This window comes from Stenella coeruleoalba (genome assembly GCF_951394435.1).
Source record: "Stenella coeruleoalba genome assembly, chromosome: 10".
NCBI classification, from domain to species: Eukaryota; Metazoa; Chordata; class Mammalia; order Artiodactyla; family Delphinidae; genus Stenella; species Stenella coeruleoalba.
This window is the reverse complement of record NC_137156.1, coordinates 25852968-25871822: the sequence shown is the minus strand read 5'-3', so window position 1 is coordinate 25871822 and position 18855 is coordinate 25852968. Positions and strand designations below refer to the sequence as shown.

The 18855-nt window shown below is 38.7% G+C and overlaps 1 pseudogene across 1 annotated transcript; it reads left to right on the top strand.

The window, feature by feature from the left end:
- The first annotated feature begins 15849 nt into the window (after window positions 1-15849).
- LOC307192779 (mediator of RNA polymerase II transcription subunit 1-like) lies at window positions 15850-17707 on the top strand (annotated as a pseudogene). Its single transcript has 2 exons — window positions 15850-17402; window positions 17594-17707. The product of its transcript is annotated as a mediator of RNA polymerase II transcription subunit 1-like (transcript).
- Window positions 17708-18855: the final 1148 nt, after the last annotated feature.

The window sequence follows — 18855 nt, the reverse complement described above, 5'->3', positions numbered from 1 at the left end:
GGCATCCCATTAAGGTGAACAAGAATTAAAGTTTTGCAATCTCACAACCACATGTTGAAACATTGTTACATTTTAAAATATATGGAAAATATCTATGGTCATCAATTGAGGCCTCATAAAAACTGCGGAGTCTAGATAATGTATTTATTAAATATAAGAATTCTTTAAATTCCTTAAGTTGAAATTGAACATGCATCTTGTTAAGCTGAATATATTCAGAAGTATCCTTTTACAGTGACAGATATTACCTGTGCCTTATGCACCTGGAAGGACTACAGAGCAGCTCCTGGCACATGAAAAAGCTTCCTGAAGTCTACATCATTTATAGACTCAAAGCCTCTTATACAGACAATACATACAGTATGCACTCACACATCCCCACTCACACATACTATTAGAGATAATAAAGAAATTCAGCAAAGTTTAAGATCAACACACAAAATTCAGTTGTATTTCTACGCACTAGCAATGAACAATCCAAAGATAAAATTAAGAAAAAGTTTTAGTTATAGCAGCATCAAAATAATAAAATACTTAGGAATAAATATAATCAAGGAAGTGTAAGATTACAAATTGAAAATTACAAAATATGTTGGAAGAAATTAACAAAGACATAGATAAATGGAAAGATATTCTGTGTGCATGGATTGGAAAACTTAATATTTTTAAGATGATAATGCTATCCAAAGTGACCTACAGATTCAATGCAATCTTTGTCAAAATGCCAAACAAATTTTTTGAAGAAATAGACAATCTGATTATAAAGTTCAGATGAAAGTTCAAGGGACCCAGAAAAGCCAAAACCATCTCAAGATGGTTTGATGAAGAACAAAGTTGGAAAACTCTCATCTCTCCATTTCAAAACTTACTACAAAGCTGCAGTGATCAATACAGTGTGGTTCTGGCATAAGGATAAACAAATAAGTCAATGGAATTTACTGAGAGTCCAGGATAAGCTCATAATTTTATGGTCAACTGATTTTTGACAAGCATCAAAAAATCACTTCATCCATTTGATAGGAAAAGAATAGCCTTTTCAATAAATAGTGAAGAAACAATAAACATCCACAGGCAAAAGAATAAAGTTGCCCTCTATCTCACATCATATATAGAACATCAACTGAAAATGGATTAAAGATCTAAATGTAAGCATACGTGTAAATCTTGACTTAGGCACTGGCTTCTTAGATATTATACCAAGAGCACAACCAAACAGAGGAAAAATAAATAAATTTGACTTTATTTAAAGTTTTGTGTCTGAAAAGATACTATCAGGGGTTTCCCCTGGTGGAACAGTGGTTAGGAATCCACCTGCCAACACCAGGGACACGGGTTCAAGCCCTGGTCCAAGAGGATCCCACATGCTGAGGAGCAATTAAGCCTGTGCACCACAACTACTGAGCCCGCGTGCTACAACTACTGAAGCCTGCGTGCCTAGATCCCGTGCTCTGAAACAAGATAAGCCACCACAATGAGAAGCCTGCGCACCGCAACAAAGAGTAGCCCAAACTGGCTGCAGCTAGAGAAAGACTGTGCACAGCAACAAAGACCCAATGCAGCCAAAAATAAATAAAATAAATAGATTTTTGAAAAAGAGACTATCAAAAAAGTGAAGAGGCAACTCATAGAAAGGGAAAAAATATTTACAAATTATTTATCAGAGTTTAGTATGAAGAATATATAAAGATTCTTAATGTTAAACAATAAAAAGCAAAGCAATTCAATTTTTTAAATTAACAAATGATTTGAATAGACATTCGTCTGAAGAAGATGTGCAAATGGTCAATAAGCACATGAAAAAATGTACAACACAATTAGTCATTTGGGAAATGTAAACCACAACGTAATATCACACATACCCTCTAGAATGTCTGTCCTATGCCCTCCCTACACCCCCGCAAAAAAAAAAGAAAATAACAAGTATTGGAAAGGATGTGGAGAAATTAGAAATCTCATAGAGCTATGCAAGTCAAAACTACAATGATGTATCACCTCACATTGGTCAGAATGGCCATCATCAAAAATTCTACAAACAAATTCTGGAGAGGGTGTGAGGAAAAGGGAACCCTTCTACAGCGTTGGTGGGAATGTAAACTGGTACAGCCACTATGGAGAACAACATGGAGATTCCTTAAAAAACTAAAATAGAGCTACCGTATGATCCTCCTGGGCATGTATCTGGAGAAAGCCATAATTTGAAAAGATAAATGCACCCCAATGTTAATTGCAGCACTATTTACAATAGCCAGGACATGGAAGCAATCTAAATGTCCATCAACAGAGGAATGGATAAAGAAGATATGGTACGTATATACAATGGAATATCACTCAGCCATAAAAAAGAACGAAATAATACCATTTGCAGCAACATGGATGGACCTAGACATTGTCATACTGAGTGAAGTTAAGTGAGACAAAGACAAATATCATATGATATCGCTTATATGTGGAATCTAAAAAAAGAGCAAAAATGAACTTATCTACAAAAAAGAAATAGAGTTATAGATGTAGAAAATAAACTTATGGTTACCAGGGGGTAAGGAGGGGAGGGATAAATTGGGAGATTGGCATTGACATGTACACACTTTTATATATAAAATAGATAACTAGTAACGACCTACTGTATAGCACAGGGAACTCTACTCAGTACTCTGTAATGGCTTATATGGGAAAAGAATCTAAAAAAGAGTGGATATATGTATACATATAACAGATTCACTTCGCTGTACACCTGAAACTAACACAACATTATAAATCAACTATACCCCAATAAAATTTAAAAAAAAATTATACATTGCTTGTTGCATGAAAAATGGCACAATCACTGTGGAAAACAGTCTGGAAATTTCTCAAAAAGTTATACATAGAACTACCATCACTCTGTAATTTCACTCCAAGTTATATACCCAAGAGAGATTAAAGTATATATTCACAAAAAATGTGCACAAAAATGTTCATAGCAGCATTTTTCTCAACGGCCAAAAAAGTGGAAAGAACCCAAATGTCTATCAATGCATACACAAAATGTGGTACAGCCACACAATGGCACATTTTTCCACCATAAAATTAATGTGGACCCATGTAAGGATTAGAAATATACAAAGCAGAGTCTAGGTTTACATTTACAGGCAGAATTTGAGAAAGATAGAGGTTAGTCCTAAATTTGGACTGCAGAAGTATAATCCTGGAGCAAGGACTGGAATCAACAGATAAAGTTTGGGGAAAAAGGAAAGGAACCCAGAATCACTGCCTACTCTGTAACAATCCTGGCTTAAGTTTTATTGGTTTTCATAGATTGTCAAGTGAACATAAAATTTCTTCCTTTTCCAGCACTAGATAGTCTCATTGGGCTTTATCTGCATGAAGGGAAAAGAAAGCCACTTATCAACTGAACTTTGTGTGTATATGTGATAATTTGTCTGTGCATTCAAGTGAGCAAATGGATACCTTCAACTAAAATATTGTTGTATCACCCTACAAGGGCAAAAGTCCAGAATCTCCTTCCCTGCTTCTGGGATACTCCATACTCTACCTGGCTACAGAGCTCAGGAGCAAGAAACGTGCTTCACGTGTCTGAAGCTCTCTGCCCCAAGGATACTGCCCTGGGTGATATAGTCCCTCTCTTCTGTACTGGTATAGGAAGCACAAAGACATTGCAAACTCTGGCAATCCAGATCAGAATAAAGCTGGGAATTTCCTGTGGACCAAGAGTGACAGACATGAAACAAATGCCCTTCTGACTCAATGAGTTGGTTTAGAAAACTGTTTACAAACTCTGAGAGTTAAGTTTGATTTTTTTGTTACTGTTATTGTTTGTTTTTATATGTATATATGAATCTATGTATCTAGAGTCTCTGTAAAAGTATTTGGGCCACGAAGATAGAGCAGACCGCAGGGTACAAGGCCTAGGGGTTGGAGCTGTTACTCTGAGGTCTGGTCAGCCTGTCTTCTCATTCCCTAATTAGCCATCTTTAAATAGTTCTTACCTCACCAATCTATCTCTCATTATATACTGATTTTTCTTCCACCTCTTTCTTCTACCTCACTTCTTTCAGTACACTTTAATTTGTGGATACTATCACTCTTCCCATATTTCTCCTCTTCATATCTGTGATGCTTCTGGTAATATGCTTCCTGCATATTCTGAATCTTCTCTCTACTCCAGACTCATAATTCAAACTCCTTGAGTAATCTCACTTTAATCCATTCATTTTTATATTCCAAAAGTAGGAAAAAAATCACCTTGTAAAATTGAAAACCAATACTCTCATACTGGGCACCTTGCAAAATAATGAAATCAAACCTTTAAAATAATATATTGATATGGAATTTTAAGTGGATATTAATATGCATGATCAAAACATTTTAATGTGCACTATTTGGAGGTTCTAAGGGTGGAGTGGAAATCCAGTCTCTAGTGATTATAGCTCCAGTTCATATTAAGTAGTGAAAAAGTATATAAAATGAGACTTTGAACAAATGATTAACCTTTTCTGTCTTGAAAGATAAACAACGATTTGACAAAGTTTACAGGTTACCAATGTCTGTTCATGCACAACTGGTGAATGAGGAAAGGTTTACCCAAATAAGAAAAGCTATTTCTTGCCATTAATGGGGTGGCATTCAAGTTACCTTCACATAAGATTTATACACTTTTTTTGCTTCTATGGATATGATTATCACTGTGAACTGCTTGATGCTTCCTCTGAGAGTAGACATGTTATCTTCACTTACTCTGGTCCACATGATGTAACACACTCATTGTCCACCAAGGCAAGAGTATCCTTCATAGCCACACAACTTCATAAATCAATTTACCCAAGCTCTCCCCAGTATCAATTCAATGTCTCCTTTCTGGAGAGAGATGGGGGTTGCCTGAACTCTGGGGGAGGCCCAAGCTCTGCTGTGTATCTAGAGTGTCCTTGAAAGGAAGGAACTAAGAAGTAACATTGTTTGATCAGTGAGTCCACCATAAACACATCTGAAGTGGATTTTTTAGATATCCATCTTGGAATAATTTATGCAATATCAGTCTGGCCATATGTATATAAATCCTGATAGCAATCACATGTTATTTCATGTATTAGAAGCCACATGAAAATGGTAAGTCAGAATCATCTTGTGATCTAAAGGGAATACCCCCCCTTAAAATAATTTACCCTTGAGTTGAGAACAGAGGTGAGGATATTCTGAGCTTCTCAGTGCGGAAGTAATCTCCAAGCAAGAGATGTCAATGTACTTTTCTATGGTCATATTTTTAGCTAGAGTTCTTTGCTTAGTGCTGGGAAATTGAATTTGAAAAAAATTTAATAAGGAGTATGTCAAAGGTATAATATACAGAATTGTGAAGGGTCTGAACACTTGGAATAAGTTGAAAATTTAAAGGGACTAATGACATTTAGCTTTGAATGGAGAAAATTGTGGAGAAGGTAAAAGCTGTTTTCATATATTGGAAGTCCTTAACATTCAGCAATCAGAATAAGTACTGAAAATGTTAAAATAGCCATCTTAGATCAAATGGTGAATAGCTTTTTTTTTAAAGAACCAACTTTTTGTTTCATTGCTTTTCACTATTGTTTTTCTACTGTTTGTCTTCACTCTAATATTTATTATTTTCTTTCTTCTGCTAGCTGTGGGATAAATCTGTTCTTTTTTTAAAAGCCCCTTAAATTGTGAAGTTTAATTGTGATTTGGTATGTTAATTCTTCTTTTAATAGCTTACAGCCATAAATTTCCCTGCTTTCACTGTATCTCAGACGTTGGATGTGTTGCATTTTTGTTTTCATTGGACTCAAGATATTTGCAAAATTTTCTTTTGTTACTTCTTCTTTAACTCATTGGTGTTTAAGAGTGTGTTGCTTAATTTCTACATAATTGTGAATTTTCCAGTTAAAAAAATTTTTTTAACATCTTTATTGGAGTATAGTTGCTTTACAGTGGTGTGTTAGTTTTTGCTTTATAACAAAGTGAATCAGTTATACATATACATATGTTCTCATATCTCTTCCCTCTTGCATCTCCCTCCCTCCCACCCTCCCTATCCCACCCCTCTAGGTGGTCACAAAGCACTGAGATGATCTCCCTGTGCTATGCAGCTGCTTCCCACTAGCTATCTATTTTATGTTTGGTAGTGTATATATGTCCCTGCCACTCTCTCACTTTGTCACAGCTTACCCTTCCCCCTCCCCATATCCTCAAGTCCATTCTCTAGTAGGTCTGTGTCTTTATTCCCGTCTTACCCCTAGGTTCTTCATGACCTTTTCTTTTTTCTTAGATTCCATATATATGTGTTAGCATATGGTATTTGTTTTTCTCTTTCTGACTTACTTCACTCTGTATGACAGACTCTAGGTCTATCCACCTCACTACAAATAACTCAATTTCGTTTCTTTTTATGGCTGAGTAATATTCCATTGTATATATGTGCCACACCTTCTTTATCTATTCACCTGATGATGGACACTTAGGTTGCTTCCATGTCCTGGCTATTGTAAATAGAGCTGCAATGAACATTTTGGTACATGACTCTTTTTGAATTATGGTTTTCTCAGGGTATATACCCAGTAGTGGGATTGCTGGGTTGTATGGTAGTTCTATTTTTAGTTGTTTAAGGAAGCTCCATACCGTTCTCCATAGTGGCTGTATCAATTTACATTCCCACCAACAGTGCAAGAGTGTTCCCTTTTCTTCACACCCTCTCCAGCATTTATTGTGATTTATGTCATAGAGTGTTCTGCCTATGTTTTCCTCTAGGAGTTTGATAGTGTCTGGCCTTATATTTAGGTCTTTAATCCATGTTGAGTTTATTTTTGTGTATGGTGTTAGCGAGTGTTCTAATTTCATTCTTTTATGTGTAGCTGTCCAGTTTTCCCAGAACCACTTATTGAAGAGGCTAAACATTTGTTTTTTAAACCATTTAGTTTGTTGCCTTTGTTACAGCAGCCATAACAAATGAATACACTCTATTTTTATCGCAAGAATTCCATTGAACTTTTCACTTTTCACTTTTTTATGTATACATAAATAAACACATACATAGTGGAGTCTGCAATTCTTAAATTAATTAACTTATTTATAAATCAAGAAAGAATTGATTGAAAATGGGAACAATGAAAAGATACAAATATATGAGGAAATATGAAGAGTTATTCAACAACTAATAGAAGAGAATCTTCCAGATATGAGGAAAAATAAAGGATTCTTCAGATTAAAAAGGGTTGATAGTTGGTCAAAATAATGGAGAACCTGAAGAAATCTTCAAATAAATCTCTAAGAAAAGATCACCTGTATAAGGACTAGCATCAAACTAGCATCTCATTTCCCATCAGCAGCATTATGTAATAGTAACCAGTGGAATAAAAATGCCTTCTAATTTCTGAGGCGATAAAGAATTTAATATTTAGCTAAAATATAAATAATATTTTAGAAAAATAATACTTAAGATATGCATGGTCTCAGAAATTTATTCCTACTGCACACTCTCTTAGGAAAATATTGAAGATAATACTCCACAGAAATGAGAGCCTAAACTAAGAAAGTGGATTCAGTCCAGTTGAATAGTGAAAAGAATTCCAAAGTAAAAAAATGGGCAGGAGATTTAAAGAAAAGTGTTCAAGACTGGGGAAACTGTGATTCCATCAAAATTATAAATTGGAATTAAAGAATCTATTTCTGGCAAGTTTTAGCTGGAAAGGTTTGTATTAAAGGATATTACACAGAGAGATTCAAGATGGCAGAGGAGTAGGTGGATGTGGAGTTCATCTCTCTCCATGGATGCATCAGGAATACATCTCTAGATGGAACAATTCTCACCGAAGACTGGCTGAAAACTAGAAGAAGACGTTGGACACAGGAAAGGACTGTAAATATCCCTGCATAACTGGGTAGAATGGAAAAAAAGAAGGGAGAAGGAGGAGGAGAGGAAGTGGGATGGGACCTGAACCCCAGGGCGGGGGAGCTGAAACAGAGGAGAGATTCCCGAATTCAGGGAAACCCCCTGTCTGATGGGGAAATTGATTGGTACAGAAGGGAAGCATTTGAGGCGGTCAGAATAGGGTGAAGCAGCCGATCTGTAGCAGACGGGACAGAGTGAGAAACACAAGAAATTCACAGATGGTCCGTACCACGACCCTACTGGACTGGGACTTGTGTTCACAGGTGTGCAAAGGGGCTGGGAGCTGGTGAGTGGGAATTGGAGAACAGGCCCAGAGTGAGAACTGCCGTTGGCTGTGGGGAGATGGACTGAGGGGACGGGAGGGAGGACATCTGCAGCAGGGCATGCCTATGGAGGAAGACTGGACTGCCATGGAAGAAGGGCGCTACTGCTGAGTCACATGCAGGGGGAGGAGCCACTATTGTAGCCTCTCTCTCCCCACATGCCGGTACCTACTGATGAAAATAAAGGAAGCCCGCTCAGGGCTGGCTCTTGTGAGCCGGCTGACAGCAATAAAAAAGTCCCCTCAGAGCTGGCCCTCACACACTGCCTGCAGGGCAATAATAATAAAAAAAAGCTCCCTCAGGGCTGGCCCCCACATGCCTTCTGCCAGGTGCCAGAAAAATCCACGGACAGGGCTGGCTTTCACGTGCCTTAATGCTGGGCACCAGAAAAGGCCCTCACTCAGGCCATATCTCTTGTGTCTGTGGCCACCGGTTTGCCTCTGCATTTGGTGCCACCGGGGCTCCTGCGATCCAAGCGGTCATACCACCTCTGTGCCCGGTCCTCACAGGGGCGGACCCAAGAGCTCCAAGGCAGCCTCAGGACCAGACTCCTGTGGGTGGACCACACGCAGAGGTAGGGATAAAACCAAAGCTGAACCCCAGAGATGGGGCAACTAAGGAATAGGATGGAAAATCTTTCCATCAACTGTACAAGCTGCAGATTAAATCCGCATGATCAGCTAAGTAGACCCTGTGTCTATGGAATATCTGAGTAGACAATGACTGTTCCCACAAATGAAAATGGTCTAGCTCTGGCAGCTGTGGACTTTGGGGGCAAGTACACACAGGAACTGGGCCAGATCAGAGTCTGAGTGGTCCCCACAGGCCCACAGCAGATCTAGAGACCAGCCCAGAGGCAGAGGAGAACCTCTTGGGGAGGCGGAGGTGGGCTGTGGCTCACAGCATGTGCAAGGACACTTAGAGAGGAGATCCCAGGGAAAGATAATTATGACTATTAATTTTATTATGTTTTGATTCATTCTGCTGTTGGTTCTAGCTTTTTTTGGGTTTCTTTTTCTTTCTTTTGTCATTGTTTTAGTTTTTTTAATTTAGTCTTTTGGGATCTCCATGTTTTATAACATATTTTTATACATTTCTATTTTTAATTTGCTTTTTGGTCATTCTGTGTTCTTTTCCCTTATTTTTTTCTTCCTCTTTTTCTTTAATATATTTCTCTCTTCTTTTTTAAATTTCCATTTCTACTTTGCTTTTCTGTTGTACTGCCTTTTTAAAATTTAATTTAATTTTATTATTATTATCTTTTTAATCTTTTTTATTGGTTTGTTCTGTTTCCTTGCTTTATTCTTCAGTAAGCACACTGCTTTGGTTTTGTTTTTAGGTTATGTGTCTTTGTTAGTTTTAATCCTTATTGATTTCATTTTTGACTTCTATTTGTCTGGTTGTTCTCTTGCTTTTTGTTGTATTTGGCTCTGTTTTTGTTTCTTTTACATGTGTGGTGTTTCCTTGTTTCTGTTTTTGTTTGTTTGTTTTCACCATTTCTCTGGGGGTTTATCTTTTTTTTTCTTCAATATATTTTATATATCTTTATATTTCTGTTTCTGCATTGCTTTTCTGTTGTTCTGTGTTCTTTCCCCTTTCTCTTTTTATTTCTTTTTCTTTTATATCATTTTTGTCAGTTTTGTTTCTTTGCTTCATTCTTCAGTTGGCACTCTGCTTTGGTCTTGTTTCTGATTTTGAGTTTTTGTCAGCTTTCTTCTTAATTGTTTGATTTCATTCTTAGGTTCTTTTGTTTATCTGGTTGTTCCCTTGCTATTTGACTTTTTGGTTTTGTTTTTGTTTCTTGGGTGTGTGTGTGTGTGTGTGTGTGTGTGTGTGTGTGTGTGTGTGTTTCCTTGTTTCTGTTTCTGTTTGTTTGATTTTACTTTTTACCACTTGCCTGGGATTTTGTTAGTCTTTTTTTTTTAATCCCCTTTATTGCCAGGACAAGCCACTTGTGTTGTCTTGGTACCTTGACCAGAAGTCGGGCCTGAGGCTCTGGAGTGGAAGCACCAAGTCCAGGATGCTGGATGATTAGAGAATACCCGGTCCCAGGGAAGACTAACCACCAAGAGCTCTCATGGAGGCCTCTATCTGAATCCAAGACCCAGTTCCACCCAACTGCCAGCAGCTCCCAGTGCTGGACACCTCACACCAAACAACAAACAAGACAGGAACACAAACTCACCCATCAACACAGAAACTATCTAAAGTCATACTAAGCTCACAGATACCCCAAAACACACCACCTGACATGACCCTGCTCATTAGAGGGAAAAGACTCACCTCCACCCACCAGAACGCAGGCACCAGTCCCTCCCCTCAGGAAGCCTACACAAGACACTAGAAGAACCCCATCACCAGGGGCAGAGAACAGAAGCACAAGGAACTACAACCCTGTAGCCTAGGGAAAGGAGACCTCAAATACTGCAAATTAGACAAAATGAGAACACACAAATATCTTACAGAAAAAGGAGCAAGGTAAAACCTCACAAGACTAACTAAATGAAGAGGAAGTAGGCAAGCTATCTGAAGAAGAATTCAGGGACTTCCCTGGTGGCACAGTGGTTAAGAATCTGCCTGCCAATGCAGGCAACACAGGTTTGAGCCCTGGTCTGGGAAGATCCCACATGCCACAGAGCAACTAAGCCCATGTGCCACAACTACTGAAACTGCACTCTAGAGCCGTTGAGCCACAAATACTGAGCCCATGTGCCACAAATAGTGAAGCCTGTGTGCCTAGAGCCCATGCTCCAGAACAAGAGAAGCCACTGCAATGAGAAGCCTGTGCACTGCAACAAAGAGTAGGCCCTGCTCGCCACAACCAGAGAAAAGCCCACATGCAGCAATGAAGACCCAACACAGTCAAAAATAAAATAAAATAAATTAATTTAAAAAATAAGAATTCAGAGTAATGATAGTAAAGATGATACCAAATCTTGGATATAGAATAGAGAAAATATAAGAAACATTTAACCAGGACCTAGAAGAACTAAAGAGCAAACAAACAGTAATGAACAACACAATAATTGAAACTAAAAATACTCTAGAAGGAATCAATAGCAGAATAACAGAGGCAGAAGAATGGCAGTTATTTCCACCATTCTCTCTTCCAGTGAGCTGGAAGAGAGAATGGTGGAAATAACTGCCACACAGCAGAATAAACAAAAAAGAATGAAAAGAAATGAGGACAGTCTTAGAGATTTCTGGGACAACTCTAGGCACACCAATATTCGAAATATAGGCATCCCAGAAGAAGAAGAAAAAAAGAAAGGGTCTGAGAAAGTATTTGAAGAGATTATAGTTGAATACTTTCCCAACATGGGAAAGGAAATAGTCAATGAAGTCCAGGAAACACAGAGAGTCCCATACAGGATAAACCCAAGGTGAAACAAAGACACATATTAATCAAACTAACAAAAATTAAACACAAAGAAAAAATATTAAAAGCAGCAGGGAAAAGGAACAAATAACATACAAGGGAATCCCCATAAGGTTAACAGCTGATCTTCCAGCAGAAACTGTACAGGCCAGAAGGCAGTGGCAAGATATATATAAAATGATGAAAGAGAAAAATCTACAACCAGGATTACTCTACCCAGCAATGATCTCATTCAGATTTGACTGAGAAATTAAACTTTTACAGACAGGGAAACGTTAAGAGAATTCAGCACCAACAAACCAGCTTTACAACAAATGCTAAAGGAACTTCTCTAGGCAGGAAACACAAGAGAAGGAAAAGACCTACAAAAACGAACCCAAAACAATTAAGAAAATGGTAATAGGAACATACATATCAATAATTACCTTAAATGTAAATGGATTAAATGCCTCAATCAAAAGACACAGACTGGCTGAATGGATGCAAAAACAAGACACACATATATGCTGTCTACAAGAGACCCACTTCAGAATTAGGGACACATACAGACTGAAAGTGAAAGGATGGAAAAAGATATTCCATGCAAATGGAAGCCAAAAAAAGCTGGAGTAGCAATACTCATATCAGACAAAATAGACCTTAAAATAAAGACTGTTACAAGAGACACAGAAGGACACTACATAATGATCAAGGGATCAATCCAAGAAGATATAACAATTGTAAACATCTATGCACCCAATATAGGAGCTACTCGATACATAAGGCAAATGCCAACTGCCATAAAAGGGGAAATCAGCAGTAACACAATAAGAGTCGGTGACTTTAACACTCCACTAAACACGAATGGACAGATCATCCAAACAGAAAATAAATAAGGAAACACAAACTTTAAATGACATATTACACCAGGTGGACTTAATTGATATTTATAGGACATTCCATCCAAAAACAACAGAATACACTTTCTTCTCATGTGCACACAGAACATTCTCCAGGATAAATCACATCTTGGGCCACAAATCAAGCCTCAGTAAATTTAAGAAAATCAAAATCATATCAAGCATCTTTTCTGACCACAACGCTATGAGACTAGATATCAATTACAGGAAAAAAAAACTGTACAAAACACAAACACATGGAGGCAAAACAATACACTATTAAACAACCAAGAGATCACTGAAGAAATCAAAGAGGAAATAAAAATTACCTAGAGAGAAATGACAACGAGAACACAATGATCCAAAACCTATGGGATGCAGCAAAAGCAGTTGTAAGAGGTAAGTTTATAGCTATACAAGCCTACCTCAAGAAACAAGAAAAACCTCAAATAAACAATCTAAACTTACACCTAAAGGAACTAGAGAAAGAAGAATAAACAAAAACCAAAATTAGTAGAAAGAAGGAAATCATAAAGATTAGAGCAGAAATAAATGAAATAGAGACAAAGAAAACAATAACAAAGATCAATAAAACTAAAAGTTGGTTCTTTGAGAAGATAAACAAAATTGATAAATCTTTAGCCAGCCTCATCAAGAAAAAGAGGGAGAGGTCTCAAATCAATAAAATTAGAAATGAAAAAGGAGATGTTACAATGGACAGCACAGAAATACAAAGCATCCTAAGAGAACAGTACAAGCAACTCTATGCCAATAAAATGGAAACCTGGAAGAAACGGAAAAATCCTTAGAAAGGTATAACCTTCCAAGACTGAACCAGGAAGAAATAGAAAATATGAACAGACCAATTACAAGTAATGAAATGGAAACTGTGATTAAAAATCTTACAACAAACAAAAGTCCAGAACCAGGTGGCCTCACAGGTGAATTCTATCAAACATTTAGAGAAGAGCTAACACCCATTCTTCTCAAACTCTTCCAAAAAATTGCAGAGGAAGGAACACGTCCAAACTCATTCTAGGAGACCACCATCATGCTGATACCAAAACCAAAGATACTACAAAAAAAGAAAATTACAGACCAATATCACGGATGAACATAGAAGCAAAAATCCTCAACAAAATGCTAGCAAACAGAATCCAATAGCACATTAAAAATATTATACACCATGATCAAGTGGGATTTATCCCAGGGATGCAAGGATTCTTTAACATATGGAAATCAATCAATGTGATACACCGTATTAACAAACTGAAGAATAAAAATCATATGATCATCTCAATAGATGCAGGAAAAGCTTTTGACAAAATTCAACACCCATTTATGATAAAAAAAAAAAAACTCTCTTGAAAGTGGGCATAGAGGGAACCTGCCCCAACATAATAAAGATCATATACGACAAACTCACAGCCAACATCATTCTCAGTGGTGAAAAATAGAAAGCATTTCCTCTAAGATCAGGAGCAAGACAATGATGTCCACTGTCGCCACTATTATTCAACATAGTTTTGGAAGTTTTAGCCAGGGCAATCAGAGAAGAAAAAGAAATTAATGGAATACAAATTGGAAAAGAAGAAGTAAAACTGTCACTGTTTGCAGATAACGTGATACTATACATAGATAATCCTAAAGATGCCATCAGCAAACTTCTAGAGCTAATCAATGAATTTGGTAACGTTTCAGGATATAAAATTAATGCACAGAAATCTCTTGCATTCCTATACACTAACAATGAAAGGTCAGAAAGAGAAATTAAGGAAACAATCCCATTCACCATTGCAACAAAAAGAATAAAATAACTAGCAATAAACCTACCTAAGGAGGTAAAAGACCTGTACTCAGAAAACTCTAAGTCACTGATGAAAGAAATCAAAGATTATACAAACAGATGGAGAGATATACCATGTTCGTGGATTGGAAGAATCAATATTTCGAAAATGACTCTTCTATGCAAAGCAATCTACAGATTTAATGCCATCCCTATCAAATTACCAATGGCATTTTTTACAGGACAAGACCAAAAGAATCCTGAAATTTGTATGGAGACACAGAAGACCCCGAATAGCCAAAGCAATCTTGAGGGGAAAAAAAGTATCTGGAGGAATCAGACTCCATGACTTCAGACTATACTACAAAACTACAGTAATCAAGACAATATGGTACTGGCACAAAACAGAAATATAGATCAATGGAACAGGATAGAAATCCCAGAGATAAGCCCATGCACATATGGTCACCTTATCTTCGATAAAGGAGGCAAGAATATACCATGGAGAAAAGACAGCCTCTTCAATAAGTGGTGTTGGGAAAACTGGACAGCTACATGTAAAAGAATGAAATTAGAACACTCCCTAACACCATAAACAAAAATAAACTCAAAATGTATTAAAGAACTAAATGTAAGACCAGACACTATAAAACTCTTAGAGGAAAACATAGGAAGAACATTCTTTGACATAAATCACAGAAGATCTTTTTTGACTCACCTCCTAGAGAAATAGAAATAAAAACAAAAATTAAAAAATGGGACCTAATGAAACTTAAAAGCTTTTGCACAGCAAAAGAAACTATAAACAAAACAAAAAGATAACCCTCAGAATGGGAGAAGGTATTTGCAAAGGAATCAATGGACAAAGGATTAACCTCCAAAATATATAAACAGCTCATGCAGCTCAATATTAAAAAAAAAAGAAACCCAATCCAAAAATGGGCATTAGACCTAAATAGACATTTCTCCAAAGACATACAGATGGCCAAGAGGCACATGTAAACTGCACAACATCAATAAGTATCAGAGAAATGCAAATCAAAACTACAATGTGGTATCACCTCACACCTGTTAAAATGAGCATCATCAGAAAATCTACAAAAAAAAATGTTGGTGAGGGTGTGAAGAAAAGAGAACCCTCTTGCACTGTTGGTGGGAATGTAAATTGATACAGCCACTATGGAGAACAGTATGGAGTTTCCTTAAAAAACTAAAAATAGAATTACCATATGACCCAGCAATCTCACTACTGGGTGTATACTCAGAGAAACCATAATTCAAAAAGACACATGCACTCCAATGTTCTTTGCAGCACTATTTACAATAGTCAGGTCACGGAAGCAACCTAAATGTCCATCAACAGACAAATGGATAAAGAAGATGTGGTACAGGTTCTGTTGGGGAAGACGGCAGCGGCCAAGAGCACCCTTCTCTTCTTGCGGCCAGGGACTTCTGACTGAGCCTTCCCGGGAAGAGCGGTGACTGCAGGCGCCCTGCATCCCAGGAGCCCTAACCAACTTGGTTCCTCAATTAGTGGTGGGGAAGGGCATATCCTCTTGTGTAGGACTCAGGCTCTCCCTGCTGTCAGGATGAGGGCTCAGGGGGAAACCGAGGAGTCCGAAAGTGTGAGTAAGATGAGTTCTCTCTTGGAATGGCTCCATGCAAAATTTAACCAAAGTAGAACTTGGAGTGAAACCATTAAGCTTGTGCATCAATTCATGTAACATCTTTACCAGCAATGACTGACTGGAGTCTATAGCAAGCCAGAATGGACTGGGCTGTCATCTCAGTGCCAGTGACACTGAATGTTACATCACATCAGATATGTTCTATGTGGAAGTGCAGTTAGATCCTACAGGACAGGTTTGTGATGTAAAAGTGGCTCACCATGGAGAGAATCCTGTGATCTGTCCAGAGTTTGTACAGCAGCTAAGGGGGAAAAATTTTGATGAATTTTCTAAGCAACTTAAGGGTCTTGTTAATCTTTATAACCTTCCAGGGGATAACAAACTGAAGACCAAATGTTCTTGGCTCTCCAATCCCTAGAACAAGATCTATCTAAAACGGCAGTTATATATTGGAAAGTAACGAATGCTGGTCCCTTGGATAAGATTCTTCATGGAACTGTTGGCTATCTCACTCCAAGAAGTGGGGGTCATTTAATTAACTTGAAGTATTATGCCTCTCCTTCTGACATGCTGGATGATAAGACTACATCCCCTATCGTTTTGCACAAGAATAATGTTCCTTGATCTTTGGGCATGAATGCATCAGTGACAATTGAAGGAACATCTATTATGTATAAACTCCCAACTGCACCATTAATTATGGGGTCACATCCAGTTGACAACAAATGGACTCCCTCCTTCTCCTCAATCACCAGTGCGAAGAGTGTGGATCTTCCTGCCTGTTTCTTCTTGAAATTTCCCCAGCCAATCCCAGTATCTAGAGCATTTGTTCAGAAACTTCAGAACTGCACAGGAATTCCATTGTTTGAAACCCAGGCAACTTATGTACCCATCTATGAACCGATCACTCACTTTGAGATGTCAAAGGACCCTGACCTTGTACCTTTGAATCACAACATGTGATTTTATGCTGCTGTTCCAGGTCAGCCACACTGCTATTTCCTCAACAAGGATGCTCCACTTCCAGATGGTAGAAATCTACCAGGAACCTTGTTAGCAAAATCACCTTTCAGCACACTGGCTGGGTTCCCCTTATCCTGAATCTGATCAGACACCAAGGGGCTTAATACACCCTAATTGGAAGCTGTGTCAAAAGAACTATTCTGAAAGAAGATTCTCCTGGGCTCCTCCAATTTGAAGTGTGTCCGCTCTCAGAGTCCCGTTTCAGCATATCTTTTCAGCACCCTAAATGACTCCCTGGTGTCTGTGGTAATGGATATACAGGACTCAAAACATGTGAGCTGTAAACTCTACAAGGGACTGTCAGATGCACTCATCTTCACAGATGACTTCATTGCCAAAGTTGTTCAAATATGTATGTCCATCCCTGTAACAATGAGGGCTATTTGGAAGAAAGCTGAAACCATTCAGACCAACACCCCAGCACTGTCCCTCATTGCAGAGACAGTTGAAGACATGGTGAAAAAGAACCTGCCCCTGGCTAGCAGCCCAGGGTATGGCATGACCACAGGCAACAACCCAATGAGTGGTACCACTACACCAACCAACACATTTCTGGGGGTCCATATTACCTTGTTTAATATGAGCATGAATATCAAAGATAGGCATGAGTCTGTGAGCCATGGGGAGGACTTCAGCAAGGTGTCTCAGAACCAAGTTCTTACCAGTTTGTTGCAAATAACAGGGAACGGGGTGTCTACCATTGGCTCAAGTCTGACCCTCCTCATCACATGCCGCCACCTGTCTCTTCGAAGGCTGGAAACACCAAGAACCACCCGAAGCTCATGAATCTTCTTAAAGATATTCCTGCCCAGGATTTCTCAACCCTTTATGGAAGCAGCACTTTAGAAAGGCAGAATTCCTCTTCTGGTGCACCCCGGATGGAAATGTGCTTGGGAAGCAACCAGAGAAAGAAGAAGAAGACATAAAGATTATCACCTGACAAACCCAAGCACCAGACTGAAGATGACTTTCAGAGGGAGCTATTTTCAATGGATGTTGACTCACAGACCCTATCTTTGATGTCAACATGACAGCTGACACACTGGATATGCCACACATCATTCCAGCTCCAAGTCAGTGTAGCAATCCCCCAACAAATTACCGACAACAAGTAATTCATCCCCAACCCAGTATTCAAAGGAGAGGGTTAGGGTTAAGGTTAGGGTTAGGGTTAGGGTTAGGGAATGGTGTATGATTTAGGGTACAGGTTAGGGTATGAAAACAGGTTACGGTTAGGTTACTTGTTAGGGTATGTGTTAGTGTTAGTGTACGGGTTAGGATTAGGGTATGGGTTAGGGTAAGGCTTCAGGTAAGGGTTAGGTTTAGGCTTAGGGTTAGAGTTAGGGTTAGGGTTAGGGAACAGGTGAATTGCAGTGCCCCTGTGCTCCATATAAAGTGATGGAAATATCCAATGGAAGTGTTAGAAACATCTTATTTTACCCGAGCCTTATACACTGCTATATATTAATTACAGTGTGGCTCACACATCTGTTCATTGAAGTTACAATGTTCTCAATTTCTCTTACTGATCCTCTAGAGTGGGCCCCAACAAGGCTCCCCTTGCCCAGTGTCATTGGAGCCAACAGATCGAGACTGAGTTTGGTTCAGAAGCAAGGGAAACTTTATATTTTGATCAGAGAATGGAGAGATGAGAGCGTGCGCTCCCACGCGTGCTGTGGGCTGAGCTGCTGTTTAGGGATCGCAGCAGCGTCAGCGGGAGGGAGGGGGAGGAGCTCTCGAGGGCTGGGTTGGCTGCAGCTGAGGCTCTATGTCGCGGAGTGTGCATGGAGCCCCGGGAGCTGAAGTGTCGACCCAGTCATTCTGCACTAGGAAATCGGGTCTGAAGTGCCGGGTGTGGGACCTCTGCGTGCGGAACCCTAGGAGCACGTGAAATTAGACAAAGCACAAAGGAAAAAAAGGTTAGACTTTAGTTTATTGCCCAGA